The 13,955-nt window shown below is 41.2% G+C and overlaps 1 protein-coding gene and 1 long non-coding RNA gene across 7 annotated transcripts in view; both read right to left on the bottom strand.

Annotated features, from left to right (window-relative positions):
- RBMS3 (RNA binding motif single stranded interacting protein 3) overlaps positions 1-13,955 on the bottom strand; it is a 1,057,118-nt gene that overhangs the window by 1,005,068 nt on the left and 38,095 nt on the right. The window lies entirely within an intron of this gene.
- The window catches only part of LOC140708174 (uncharacterized), an 80,955-nt gene that overhangs the window by 30,308 nt on the left and 36,692 nt on the right, over positions 1-13,955 (bottom strand). The window contains exon 1 of one of the 3 annotated variants that reach the window (XR_012088347.2): positions 7,901-12,303. The exons of the other annotated variants lie outside the window; for them this stretch is intronic. This is a non-coding gene — a long non-coding RNA (uncharacterized LOC140708174). Of the gene's footprint in view, positions 1-7,900; positions 12,304-13,955 lie in introns of those variants that run through there. 3 annotated transcript variants of the gene reach the window in all.

Genomic DNA, 13,955 nt, shown 5'->3' with positions numbered 1-13,955 from the left:
CACTGCTCCCAGTCCTGCTTTGACTGCAACACCAAACAAAAGGTCTTACAAGCAAAACTGTGGCTTTCTTTATTGAGTCAATCCAACTCATGTCCATCCTATTTTCCTACTGTATTGCACTTTTTCCTGCATTGCTGCCTTTTCCCGTGAGCCTGTCTTCTCATGATGCCACTGTAGTACAATACGCTTTGTTTGGTTATTTTAGCTTCTAGTGAGAGTCCACAATTTGCTTTCCATATCTCTCTCTGACAAGTCATGCTATCTGTAAAACTCTTTTCCAACACTACATTTCAAATAAGTGAACTGTGTGTATACACTTTATGTAGTGTATAAAATGTGTATAAAATGTGTATTAAAAGTCTGCACCCCTATATATAGCTGCTTTTCTGAGGGTGATTTACTTTGGAGGAAACAAGTCCAAGATTTCAATGAATTTAATAAGCTTTATAAATGTTGTTGTTGTTTAGTTGTTAAGTCGTGTCCTACTCTTCATGACTCCATGCACCAGAGCACGCCAAGCCCTCCTATCTTACATTGCCTCCCTGAGTTTGGTCAAAAATGTTAGTAGCTTCGATTACACTGTCCAACCATCTCATCCTCTGTCGTCCCCTTCTCCTCTTGCCCTCACACTTTCCCAACATCAGGGTTATTTCCAGGGAGTCTTTTCTTCTCATGAGAGGGCCAAAGTATTGGAGCCTCGGTTTCAAGATCTGTCCTTCCACTCAACTCAGGGTTGATTTCCTTCAGAACGGATAGGTTTGTTCTCCTTACAGTCCAGAATCTCAAGAGTCTCCTCCAGCACCACAATTCAAAAGCATCAATTTTTGGGCGGTCAGCCTTCTTTATGGTCCAGCTCTCATTTCCATACATCATTATTGGAAAAACCATAGCTTTGACTATACAGACCTTTGTCGGCAAGGTGATATCTCTGTTTTTTAAGATGCTGTCTAGGTTTCTCATCGCTTTCCTTTCAAGAAGCAGGCGTCTTTTAATTTCGTGGCTGCTGTCCCCATCTGCAGAGATCATGGAGCCCAAGAAGGTAAAATCTTTCTCTGCCTCCATATCTTCCCCTTCTATTTGCCAGGAGGTGATGGGACCAGTGGCCACAATCTTAATTTTTTTGACGTTGAGCTTCAGACCATTTTTGGTGCTCTCCTCTTGTATCTTCATTAAGAGGTTCTTTAATTCCTCCTCACTTTCTGCAATCAGAGTGGTATCACCTGCATATCTGTGGTTGTTGATATTTCTTTTGGCAATCTTAATTCCGTCTCGGGATTCATCTAGTCCAGCCTTTTGCATGATGTATTCTGCATATAAGTTAAATAAGGTCTAACTGTTGCTTCCTGTCCCACATATAGATTTCTCAGGAGATAGATAAGGTGGTCAGGCACTCCCATTTCTTTAAGGACTTGCCATCGTTTGTTGTGGTCCACACAGTCAAAGGCTTTTGCGTAGTCAATGAAGCAGAAGCAGATGTTTTTCTGGAACTCTCTGACTTTCTCCATAATCCAGCGCATGTTAGCAATTTGGTCTCTAGTTCCTCTGCCCCTTCACAATCCAGCTTGGGAGTTCTCCGTCCACATACTGTTGAAGCCTACATTGTAGGATTTTGAGCATAACCTTGCTAAGGTGTGAAATGAGTGCAATTGTACGGTAGTTGGAGCATTCTTTGGCACTACCCTTCTTTGGGATTGGGATGTAAACTGATCTTTTTCAGTTATCTGGCCACTGATGAGTTTTCCATGGATGATGATAAAAAAATAGTGCACTGGTCCTTTGATGTTGGGCTGTGGCACCAGGGTGGGTGACATGACCTTTAGCCTGGTTTGTTCTTTTTTGCATACTACACACAGAATGATGAAAGTGGTAGGAACACACACACACCAACTTGAAGTATCTAGCAAACACCTCATTGCTAGCACCACTCTGGCAGCCACTGATGATGATTAAATCCTCTGCGAGCTAGCAAAAAATCTAATGCAACTTGCTAGGCATGTTGAACACCTTACTACTCCCTATACCACCCCATGGCTGGTGTGCAATGTGTTCCAGGAAAAATAGTGCACATTTTTATTAAATTTGGTGCATCCTGCTAGTTTGGTATACAGCCTGTGTAGATTAAATAAGATTTTGAATTAAAATAATGTATCATTTCCTTCCTTTCAAATCAAGGGGGTAATGTCAGTGTATATAAAAAAAATTGGGGGGGAGGTAAAAAAGTTCCCTGACCCCTGTATTACTTGTTGTCTGTTTTTTAAAATAAAATTTTCACTATTTCAACTTTTGTACTTTTTGTTTTTCCTACAATTTGTTTTTGAAAATTGGCTGAGGGTGGTGGAAGTAATTATTCTTGCCTAGGGTGGAAAAAGCCTGGCACCTGCCCTGCCTGGGCAAACAATTGGCTCTAGCCCCAATGCAGGAGAGCCCTCTGATCAAGATACTGGGTTGGCTGTGCCTGGGAGCTATACTGGTTGCTATCCTGTTGCAGCACTTGCAGGAAAGCAATTGTAGGCAAGCCTCTTTGAGGAGCCCACCTTTCTGATCCAGTATCACATTCTATCTTCAGAGCTAAGCATTTGGTTGATGCCCTCTGCAGAAGCTATGCCAGGCCCTTCCCGTGACACTTCATGCAGCATTTGCCATAGCCCTCTGGAGCAGTGGGTACATGTGGTAGGTGCATTCATCATCGATTCCACACCATTGTTTTAGTATTCACCTCTGTTTATGGGGCAGTTGGCACTACAGTAGTGTTAGACTTGGTCTTAAATGTGCTGAACTAATCCTAATCTAATCCTTCAGGAGTGGGAAAGCTCAATGGGAAACACTCTTGTATCTGTCACAAATGAGGTTTTAATTATCATAAAGGATGTCTTGATTAGTGGTTGAAATAGTTACAATTAGTGAGTTAAAGGTTTAGTACAGAGGTTCTCACACTATGGTCTGCAAATCACTCGTGCACCACATGACACATTAAAGTAGTAAAAGAATAAAAAAAAGACTTCGTCTTGCAATTCATTTTCCTTTTTCTGTTAAAAATTATTAAGGTTATTTTGCCCAGGAAGCAGGACAGGTTACTGAACAAGCTAAGCAAGGCTGTGTAGCAGAGTGGTGTACCACTTCTGACAATGATGAAAACAGTGAAGGTTTTCTAACAAATTAGACCATGACTGATGTATGGGATTTGATCTGAAGAACAATAGCAAAATTAAGTAGTCCTCTGAGATAACCGGCAATATTCAAGTGGTCTACATACTTTAAAAAAGAACCTTGAGAACTACAGATCTAGGGCATATTCTTCTCTCTCTTTTTTCTGAGAGGTTTCTGGCAAATTCTAAATTACAATATGAAGGTCAGATAACAAGTTGATGGATGTTCACTTTACTTCATTCTGCCATAGTGAATGGGTCCCATAGGACTGGATCCAGACCAAGTGAGTTGCTCTTAAGCCTCACTGAATTCAGTGAGGAAAGTCAGACACTGAATTAAATCCAATGAATGTGATTAATTTGGACCCAATTGCCTTCTATGGGATGAACAAAATACAGCAGTCATACTGCTGAATACTTTGCTCGTAGAAAATAGCACTATAATACTCCAAAACTTACAGAAGATTTTAAAATCAGACACTCAAATTTATCTTCAGTAAGTATAATCTCAAAGGCAGCTGTTTGTTAGCTTAAGTTTCAAAGTACAAAATATTCACCCAGGCCTTTTATTTATTTTTTCTTCTGGTCACACTGAAAAGTAGATATTTCTTGAGTTACATCTGACCTCTTACTTTTTCTGATCTCTCCCTTCTGCTGCATATCTAATAGCAACTGCTAATCCACTTATCCCAGTTAAGCAAGTTAACAAACTGCATGTTTCATTGATTTGTTCTGGAAGGTACTTACAGTATTACTGTCCTTGCCAGAGATGATGAGGAATTTGTTAACTTCATCATAATCAAGGTCAATGCTGCCTTAGATATCATTAAATATAAGGTATATTGGGAGTGTCAAATCACGTTTCAAATGATAGGAGATAATCTGATTTCTTAAAGGTACTTCACAGGAACTGGGTTCAGCCAGTTCAAACCTAACTTAGTTGCAACTTCCTCACAGAATGTGTATTGTGAAGAAACAAGAAACAACATTTTCTTGCTATCATTAGTTAGAGAACTCAAATCTACTCTTGTTGGCATTGAGTAGGCAAGAAATGGAAGCTTTAATTCAGGGATGAGGAATGCATGGTCATCCAGTTCCCACCAATTGCAGTCAGCATAGCCAGTAAGAATTTATGAGAGTTGCCCTCTGACATCTGGAGGGGGTACATGTGCCCCAACCAAAACACAGCTAAGTATGTTTTAGGGAACAAAATGCAGACACTTCCACCTATGTCTTAAACACCATACATATTTTAGAACAGTAGAATGTTCATATTCAAGACCACCTGATCTCATGTGAGCTTGCCTGTCAGGTGAGATAATCATAACACACACACCCTTTTAAATCAGTTGTGGCTGAAAGGTCATATTCATTTCAGTGGATCTGCTCTAGGTCAGGCTAACATGAGATTTAGATTCGTGATTAAGCCCCAATTACAGATTTTCTTTTCAATGAGATTCTATCTTGGGCTCTTTGTTATCCTTTAGGCTGCAGGCAATGTCTGTCCTATGTTGACTGGGCTTTTTGGTAATTAATTTTTGGTAATAACTTTAATTTGCTATCTGATTGCATTTGTGTTTGTTTCATTGCCTTTGAGTAGGATAATGGGGTTTCAGGGAGGTGAGCTTTTTATATTAGTGTTGTTTGTTTATTTTGCTGCCATTTTGCACTTTTTATGATATGTTTTATGGTGATATTTTGCTATTCTGGCTTGAACGCCACCTAGTAGAATGGAGGCATATAAATGATGAGAAAGAAAATAATAACAGTCCATCACTGCTATTTGTAGTAGTGTCATCATATACTAGCTGCCTTGGAAATATGAGTCAAACAAGCTGAGGAATTGAATGTTTTAGGTTTCATAATTCATAAGTAACTGACAAACAGCAATCTAGTTGTGCTTTCCAAGGTGCTCTTTGTCCTGGTAGACTTGCTATAAATTCTGGCATGGAGTGATCTAATATTGACTCAACCCCATCGAGAGTACAGAAAAGAATGAAAGAAGAGATCTATCATAAACTCAAAAATTAATTCACTCAGTATGATTTTCATATTCAGGGAGATCAAAACTACCTTATAGCAAATGTGTGTTTCAAAGAGGAAATTCAAAACCAGATAAAGTACAGAGAGATACTTGCCTCAATAAAACTATCCATAATATTGTGGTGGTGGTGATGCCTGAAGGCATCTTCAGGGACAATATCCCATTTTCAGCCATTATGGCAAAGCAGTTGTACTGGAACCCTTAAGATATATCTTTGGAAGTGCATAAGAAGAGCCATATTGAATCAGACAAAAGGCTTATCTAGTTCAGGATTCCATTCTTACGGTGGTCTACCAGATGCTTTTGGGAAACTCAGTCAATACTACATTCAATGGCTCATTCCCAGGTAAGTGTGTTGACTTCTATTGAGTTGGAGACTAATTTGCTTCCCAGATTTTATGGACTTAAGAGTACAGAATATTGCTGAAGTTGACAACTTTGGTTGACCATCTGAATTGAATACTATTGGCAATGAATAAAATATAATTATATTTTAATTTGAACATTTTATTAATATGTTGACTATACAGAAAGAGAGTAGAAGGCTTGAAATCAACAGATAACACCTGCACAATGAACAGAGACATATAAAGGCTCTCCGAGTTGGGAGTTGGTGGCCTGGCACTTGCCTGGCTCCGCTCCTTCCTGGAGGACCGCGCCCAGAGAGTACAGCTTGGGGAGAATGTCTCGGCCCCGTGGAATCTCAATTGTGGGGTTCCACAGGGGTCGATTATCTCCCCAATGCTGTTTAACATCTATATGAGGCCGCTAGGTGGGGTCATCAGGGGGTGTGGGGCATCGTGTCATCAGTAGGCTGATGACACACAGCTCTACATATCTTTTACACCAACTTCAGTGGATGCCGTCCGGTCCCTCCAGCGCTGCCTGGAGACTGTACTGGAATGGATGCAATCAAATGGATTGAGGCTGAACCCGGACAAGACGGAGGTCTTGAGGGTGGGTGGCCCTTCTGTCTGCAGCATAGGTGACTCCCTCTCCTTTGGAGGGACAACCCTTGCCGCAAAGAGTGAGGTCCACAGCTTGGGGATGCATCTGGACCTGGCGCTTACCATGGAAACCCAGATGGCGTCCATGGTTCGCTCCGCCTATTTTCATCTATGGCAGATTGCCCAGCTGCGGCCGTATCTTGATGGGGGGGCCCTCACTACTCTAGTCCATGCGCTCGTAATCTCGAGATCAGACCATTGTAATGCATTCTACGTGGGGCTGCCTTTGAGGCTCATGCGGAAACTTCAGATGGTCCAGAATGCAGCAGCCAGGCTTCTTAGTGGGGTGAGAAAATATCAGCACATCTCCCCCACTCTGGCTGCACTGCACTGGTTACCTATTCATTTCCGCATCGACTTCAAAGTGTTAATGATTACATATAAAGCCCTAAATGGTTTGGGACCTCAATATTTGGCAGATCGCCTCCTCCCGCCCAGATCTACCCGAATCACCCGACATAGCCAGCAGGGACGGCTGAGGGGACTGACACCGAGGGAGGCCCAGAAGGAGAAAACTAGAAACTGGGCCTTCTTGGTGGTCACCCCTCGGCTGTGGAACACCCTTCCTACTGAAATTCGGCTGGCACCCTCGCTGGGTGTTTTCAAAAGCCAATTAAAAACTTGGTTATTTAAACAGGCCTTCCCCCCAGTCAATTAAGTGATTTTCTCTTTCTTTTTCTTCTTTTGAGTATTGCCATCTTGGAAATCTGTTGCTTAGAATTAATTGTATAATTGCATTTTATATGCTATTTTAAAGTGTTTTAACTTATGTAAGCTGCCCCGAGTAGACGTTGTCTAGAGGGGCGGGGTAAAAATCGAATAAATACATAAATAAAAATAAATAAATCTAATTGCTGGCCCCAAATAGAATAGACCCACTGAATCAGTGCAATTTACTTCAGCACCTGATTCAGAGAATCTACTCTAGTTGGGACTAGTAATTAGAGTTAAGCTAAAGCAGGTAGAAACTCTAGTCAATTAATCACAGTCATCTCATTAAGGTATATGATACTGTATTTTCAAACCAAAACTACCATAATTATTTCTAAATGTGTATCTGTAAATGTATCCATATATGTATATACAAGTACTGTATATATATTTTCAGTGGTTAAATGGCTACCTGATCCTGCTAACTAGTATTTGGTTCCTAAGGTTTTTGGTGGAGAGTTCTGGCAGGATCCTCCAAAGAAGCCCCCTCAACTCCCCGTTACACTGCCTATTTATTTTCCTTTCTTTGTGGGTTAAATCACCACCAGCAACAAATTCAGAAAATGCAATGGATTTGGAGGCTTATGCTTTCTTTCCTTTTCTCTTACTCCTCACTATAGTTACCACCAGGTTAGCAGCATCACATTGCCTGCAATTTCTGTCCAGAACCTGAGATGGGGGTGGATCTTGTGATGCTGGAGAGGCAGAGCAGGCAAGAGTTATGGGGGGTGTCCTTAAACCTTTTGGGTCAGCTTGTGAGAATGGAATAACAAGAATCCAGGTTTATGGGCCCAAAATCTGGACGAAATTTGGCTAACCATATAATATGGCAAGGGTCTGTACAGAGGCAAGGAGGAGGAAAATGGGGGCTGCATGCTTGACGGCTCAGAAAGTGCAGTTTTTGATACCATTCCAACCAAGATTTTGTGCTTAGAGCTTAAAGCCATGTCACACACAAAAATCAGTCTGTTTCCTTCTCCAGCACCACTTACCTTGAATTCTGCCTCTCCAACTGGAGACCATGGGAAGTATAGGAATTCCCTGAGATTTCAGGCAATGCTCTAAGACCTAGCCACCCAAAACAAGAGCAACATTGTACTGTAATCAAGCAATAAAAGAAAACCTGTGTAGTCTAACTAAATACTAATTCCCCACATTAACTGAATTTCTTTAAGGTACCCTATCAGTTTAAATATTGAGCAGGTTTCAATAAAAACAAAATTAATTCATTGAAAACAAACAGATCCACCAGGAAGCCAAACAGTCTTTCAAGGAAGTGATCATCCAAGATAGATTGGTTTGCACTTTCAACTATACCCCCCCTCCCCACAACCTGGCTAGTCAACTAAGGAGAACTGTTCTTAGAAATTGGCACCTCTTGAGGAATATTCCATGTTGCTGGTGGCGACTGTGGCCCAGGCTGGAAGATGGGCTGCAAGATGGGTGGAGTTGATGGGTTGAGGAATGTAATGTGGGCGGATCTGGTTGGTGAGACAGTCAAAGATTTTGTTTGGTTTGCTTGTCTGGGTGCCGGAAGGATTGTTGGGGATGCTGTTGTTGTCAAGATTGGTGGTATGGAAAGGATGAGGAGGAGGATTGTTGGTACTGTACCTCTGTCTGTAGGACTGTGGACGGTATTGTTGGTACAGGTAAGTACGGTGCCACTGATATCGTCGAGGACGGAAGTAAGACTGGGTATTATAAGAACTTGCTATTTTTCTCATTTTTTGCAGGTTGTCAAGAATCTCATCAGTCTTCGCATCAAAGAGGCCTTTACCATCAAATGGCAAGTCTTCAATTTGCAACCATGAATCCTCTGATATATGGGCAGATCTCAGCCAGGCATATCTAGGTACTGCAATTGCAGTAGCCATGTGTTTGCATGTAGCTTTGATAACATGGCAGGCTGTGATTTGCTCCTGTCAGGGGAGGGCCATAGCTTCTTGGTGGAAGGCAAGTCCATGAGCCTTATACTCATCAGGTGAAGACTGAAGAGCAGGTAGAGCCTTGTTCCAAAGGTGATGATGATAGGCTCCCATGGCTGCAAGGTAGTTGGTGGCATGCATGGTGAAAGAAGCCAAAGAGTAAACTCTAGACCAATGATATTTAGTTTTCTGCCTTCTCAATTATTAGGAGCGACATTAGAGCAATTGGGTGCTCTATTTTTCGTATTCATCGTTATACCGTTTTATACCCATTTTATCCTACAGTCTTTAATCACTTCATCTTTCACTTTTATTCATTTAGTCTCTCTTTATTGTTGAGGTTTTCTTTCCTCCTCCTGGACCCTCTTGTTTCTGTAGTGCACTTTCCTTTATACAGTACCTTCTCGCTTGTTCCTCTACTCTAGTTGAGCTTCCTTCTGCCTCTGATCCTGATCATCCACTTGATTTCCACTCTTCTTGTTTCTTGTCGAATTTTTCTCTTCTTTTCTGCCCAGTCACTTCCCCTTTGTTTTCATAAAATCTTCTGCCTTCATTTTTGAGTTAATATAGTAACTCTGCTACTGGAATTCAAAGAGAACACCTTCAGGCACCAATCACTTATACATAATTGAGTTTGTTCTCAAAAGGGATGTCAATTCCGCATATTGTTTCAAAGAAAACGTTACTGCAAAGGAATTTGTGACACTTAAAGCCTTTATTGAAGTCTTCCATGTTAAAAAAAAGAGAAGACCATATGAACTGAACACTTCCCTAAAAGACTTTTCAGCTTCTTGGTAGATCTGGGTTTTTTTCCCCAATGAATGAGTTTTGTAATTATTGAAACCTAGTCAATATTTAGATTGCTAAAGTACAGTACCTTAAGGAAATTGAGTTACTGTGGGAAATGCTCTAAGACTTGGCAACCCTGCCCAGTCCCTGGAGCCTCTTGGCCTGGCTGTTCCCTATCCTTGGTACAACCCACAAAGAAAGGACAGGTAAATAGGTAGCAGGAGAGGGAAACAGAGGCTCCAAGAACTGGGAACTACCTGGAATATGGGACTTAGCAAATGTCTACAACATCATCTGTTGATGCTGGCCCTGAAATCAACTCCAGAATTGACATGCCAAATAACGGTATATAGGGAGGAAGGAGGACTTCTTTCAGCCCAAGAGACACAATATACTCATTCATTTTGTTTATATCCTACCATCCCTGCCTTGTTGGCTCAAGGCAGCCTACAAAGTATTTAGCAACAATGCAAATAACATACAATAAGCTAGAATCACCACATTCCCACTGGAGTTTGCACAAGGTCTGCACAACTTACCCCAGCTAGTTGCAGTTAATTGATGAGATGCTGAGCTGCATTTAGCTTGTTCAGTGAGGTGTACAAACAGGCACATGAATGAGACATGCCTGAGCATCCTGTCAATAAGCTGCAATTAGCTATGGCAAATTACACAAACCTTACATGAACACCAAGGATTGTGACCAACACTACAAAACGATTAAGCAAGTTATCACTAAAACAAAGGTGAATGAAAAACCTTTAAGATAATTAAAAAGGATTTTATTGTGAGCTACATTGAAGTGGTAGATAGACCAAGAATGGGATCAGAAATGTCTGCATAATTTAGCAGAATGCTTTTACTGCCACAAGAGACATTTCATTATTTCAGAACAAGGGAAAATATTAATATAAGAACGGAGAAACAAGCCAATGGTAGGGTCATGGAGAAACAGGTGTGGCCATAGATGATCAAATGGGGACCCCAAAGGACCAGTTTCATACCCAGGACATAAGGTTTCCCATCTCAAGAAATTTCACAAACATTTCTATGCATCTTTTTTTTTAAAATGCTGATAGAGCTCAGCAAAATACAGTGAAAATATCAGGGCAATTCTTGCCTCCCTCTCCCTCCCTCCCTTTTGTGAGCTGAGAGACAAGGGAGTTGGCATGATCTATTGATCCTAATGTAGTGACAACCATTCTCTAGTCAAGTAACCACATTTGAGACAACAGAAGGGCTTCTGAGCCAAGACAAAACTATTCCCTCAACAGGAATTGAGACAAAACAATACCTGTTATGTACCACCAACTACTGTTATAGTAACAAACAACACACTATCATTTCATGGAAGGGTACAAGAAGTCCTGAGAGAAGCAGCAATAAAACTAAAGCAACTTTTCTATCTATTTATTAACTGCTCAGTGTTCTGATCTCTTAAACTCAAGGAAAACAACAACAACAGGATACAGGAAGCAATGATGGCCAATCAATATACCAAAGGTCTTCATAAATAAAGGAAGCAAAATAGCAGGACTAACACAGCAGACTTCTGTGCAGACAAGGTATGGTATATACAGAAAGCCCTAAACAATTTAAAGCTAAATCAATCTTTGAAACCTATGTATACTAGGTTTGCAATCAGATTTGAAGCAATGTATTCTCGAAGGCTTTCACAGCCAGGATCCAATAGTTGTTGTGGGTTTTCCGGGCTGTGTTCTTAAGGTTTTTCTTCCTAACATTTCGCCAGTCTCTGTGGCTGGCATCTTCAGAGGGCAGGAGTCAGAACTCTGTGCTCTGTTGCAGTTTGTTAGATAGTTGCAACTTACTTCTTCTGCCCTCCCACCCCTTATGTCTGCGAGTGCCTCCCAAATGTGTGAAGGTGAAACCTTTCCTTGCTTCAAATCCCCCCTCAAACCCCATCGTTTTCTCAAAGCCTTGAGTTTATTATTATTATTGCCTGTGGGTCATATTCCTTTTATGGGGGGGAAATAGAGGGGCCCATATTGGGGCCCCTCTAAAAACAGCGGATGGCTTTAAAACTACAGTGAGTACAGCCACCTCTCTCTTTTATATACATACTCTCTCATTAACACACACACCCTTAATTCAAAGGACATACTGTATATTCATTTATATATATATACCATAGACAGTCACACACACATACTCATATGCATATTCCTACTGAGAATGCTTCCCCAACATGACAACGGGTGTTTAAAAATTCTCCATTTATAGCCCTTATTATCCCAGGCTTCATAGCAGATATGTATATGTATATTTCACAGTGTGACATACAAGTAAATTAACTACCCTAAGCATATCTTGGCCAGTTACATCATAGCAGAACCACAATCTCTAAGGTGGAAGAGGAATATTTAGAATATTGTGATTAATGATTCAAATGCCAGATAGGCTTTAGCAAAGCAAGCAGATAGCACTGGATTAAGAAAGGTGCTGGATGGGGTTCAATTAATGAATAGGTGAGTTACTGCTTAGAGTTTAAAGAAACCAGACAGGTCTTGGCTAGAAAAGCTACCAGATTGGGTTGAGCTTAAAAAGGCTTTCCTCAGGTTGAAGAAAAATCCTAGAAGGGGCTTGGAATGCTTCTAAGGGTGTTAGTAAAGGTAGATGATAGTTTTTAGAGAGCAGATATTTGTGTATGAAGAAGTAGATTGTAATCCACAAAACCTTAAACTAAAATGAAGTTTTTAGCCTCAAAGGTGTCATCTCCCTCATCCACACTCCTGAAAGCAGATAGCCATTCCAGGAAAAAAATGGCTTTCTAGTGAACCATTTATTACTTGAAATCTTGTGTAGTCTTCGTGTTGATTCTCAGAATCCAAATGCCTTTTACGGAACTTAAGTATTGCACCTTTAAACAGAGTAACTACAAGGCTTTATTGCTCATCAAATGTTTGTGAAATAAATTTCTGTTTCAGTTCTAGTACATTTATATGCAGATTAGAGGATAAGTGATTTACAGTGGTGCCTCGCTTAACGAGTGCACCGTATAGCGATGTCTCCGTATAGCGATCCCTTTTTTGGGATCGCTATACGGAAACATCCCCGATCGTCGCAATGGGGAAAACCCGCATTGCGAAGATCGGGTATTGCGGCAGCCATTTTGGAGCCACCGAACAGCTGATCGGCGGTTCCAAAATGGCCGCCGGAAGCCCGGAAATGGCTGCCGGCAGCCGTTTTCGCACCCTGCCCTCGCTTAGCGAAGGCGCGAAAATGGCTGCCGGCAACTGGAATCCTCGCTGAATGGGTAAGTAACAAAGGTATTGGAATTTTATATGATTACAGTGGTGCCCCGCATAGCGAGGTTAATCCGTTCCGGATTAACCCTCGCTATGCGAAATCATCGCTAAACGGGTAGGGGAAATGTATTGAAACGCATTAAACTTCGTTTAATGCGTTTCAATACATTTCCCCTACCCGTTTAGCGACAATTTCGCATAGCGAGGGTTAATCCGGAACGGATTAACCTCGCTATGCGGGGCACCACTGTAATCATATAAAATTAAATGTCATCATCAGTAATGGCTGAAGTATAACTCTTATCAACTTTATATATTATTGTTATTTACCACCTAAAGCACAGTCAATGTGTATAGTTTTGATCACACTTGGTCCCAGTCATATTATCAGCCTCTCATCCTTAATGGGATAATGTCACACTGACACCTCTACAAGAGGTCTGAAATAGGTCCTATTATGCTGAAATAGGAGTATATGTGAAGATAAGAGCTGAAAGCAGTAGGATGCAGGGGTCAGAGTTGGGTTGTTAGAGCAATAACTGATATTTCTCTGTGATTAGGAATAATAATCACGTGTCATCAAGTTATTTCTGACTTACGGCAACACTTTCTAGGGTTTTCTGAGAAAATAATATTCAGAAGTGGTTAACCATTTCCTTTTTCTGGGGGCTCCCTGAGACTGGGCAGACTGTCCAAAGCCACACAAGTTGGCTCTAGTAATAGAAGGCATACTGGGGTATTGAATTTCCAACCTCTGGCTAAGCAGCCAAACATCGAAGCCATTGAGCTATCCAGCCAATATACTTGTGGTATTTATGCTTGGTCCTACCCCTCCTCAGTGCTGATTCAAGTCTGCATTTATGGATACAGCATATGATTGGAAAAATAATGTAAACTTTCAGTGCATACCCACCCTTATAAGTCTCTCTCTTGCATAACATAACTGACTGCATAAAGGTTGCCCTGAACTTACAACAACTCAGAGACTGCTTTCAGAAGTTGGGGGAAAGGCTCTGCTCATTCACTGCACATACATGGGGCAAGGAAAGCTGGAAAGCCACACTGCT

The sequence above is a fragment of the Pogona vitticeps genome, chromosome 6, assembly GCF_051106095.1.
Source record: "Pogona vitticeps strain Pit_001003342236 chromosome 6, PviZW2.1, whole genome shotgun sequence".
Classification (NCBI taxonomy): Eukaryota; Metazoa; Chordata; class Lepidosauria; order Squamata; family Agamidae; genus Pogona; species Pogona vitticeps.
This window is presented reverse-complemented; position numbering and strand designations above follow the sequence as displayed.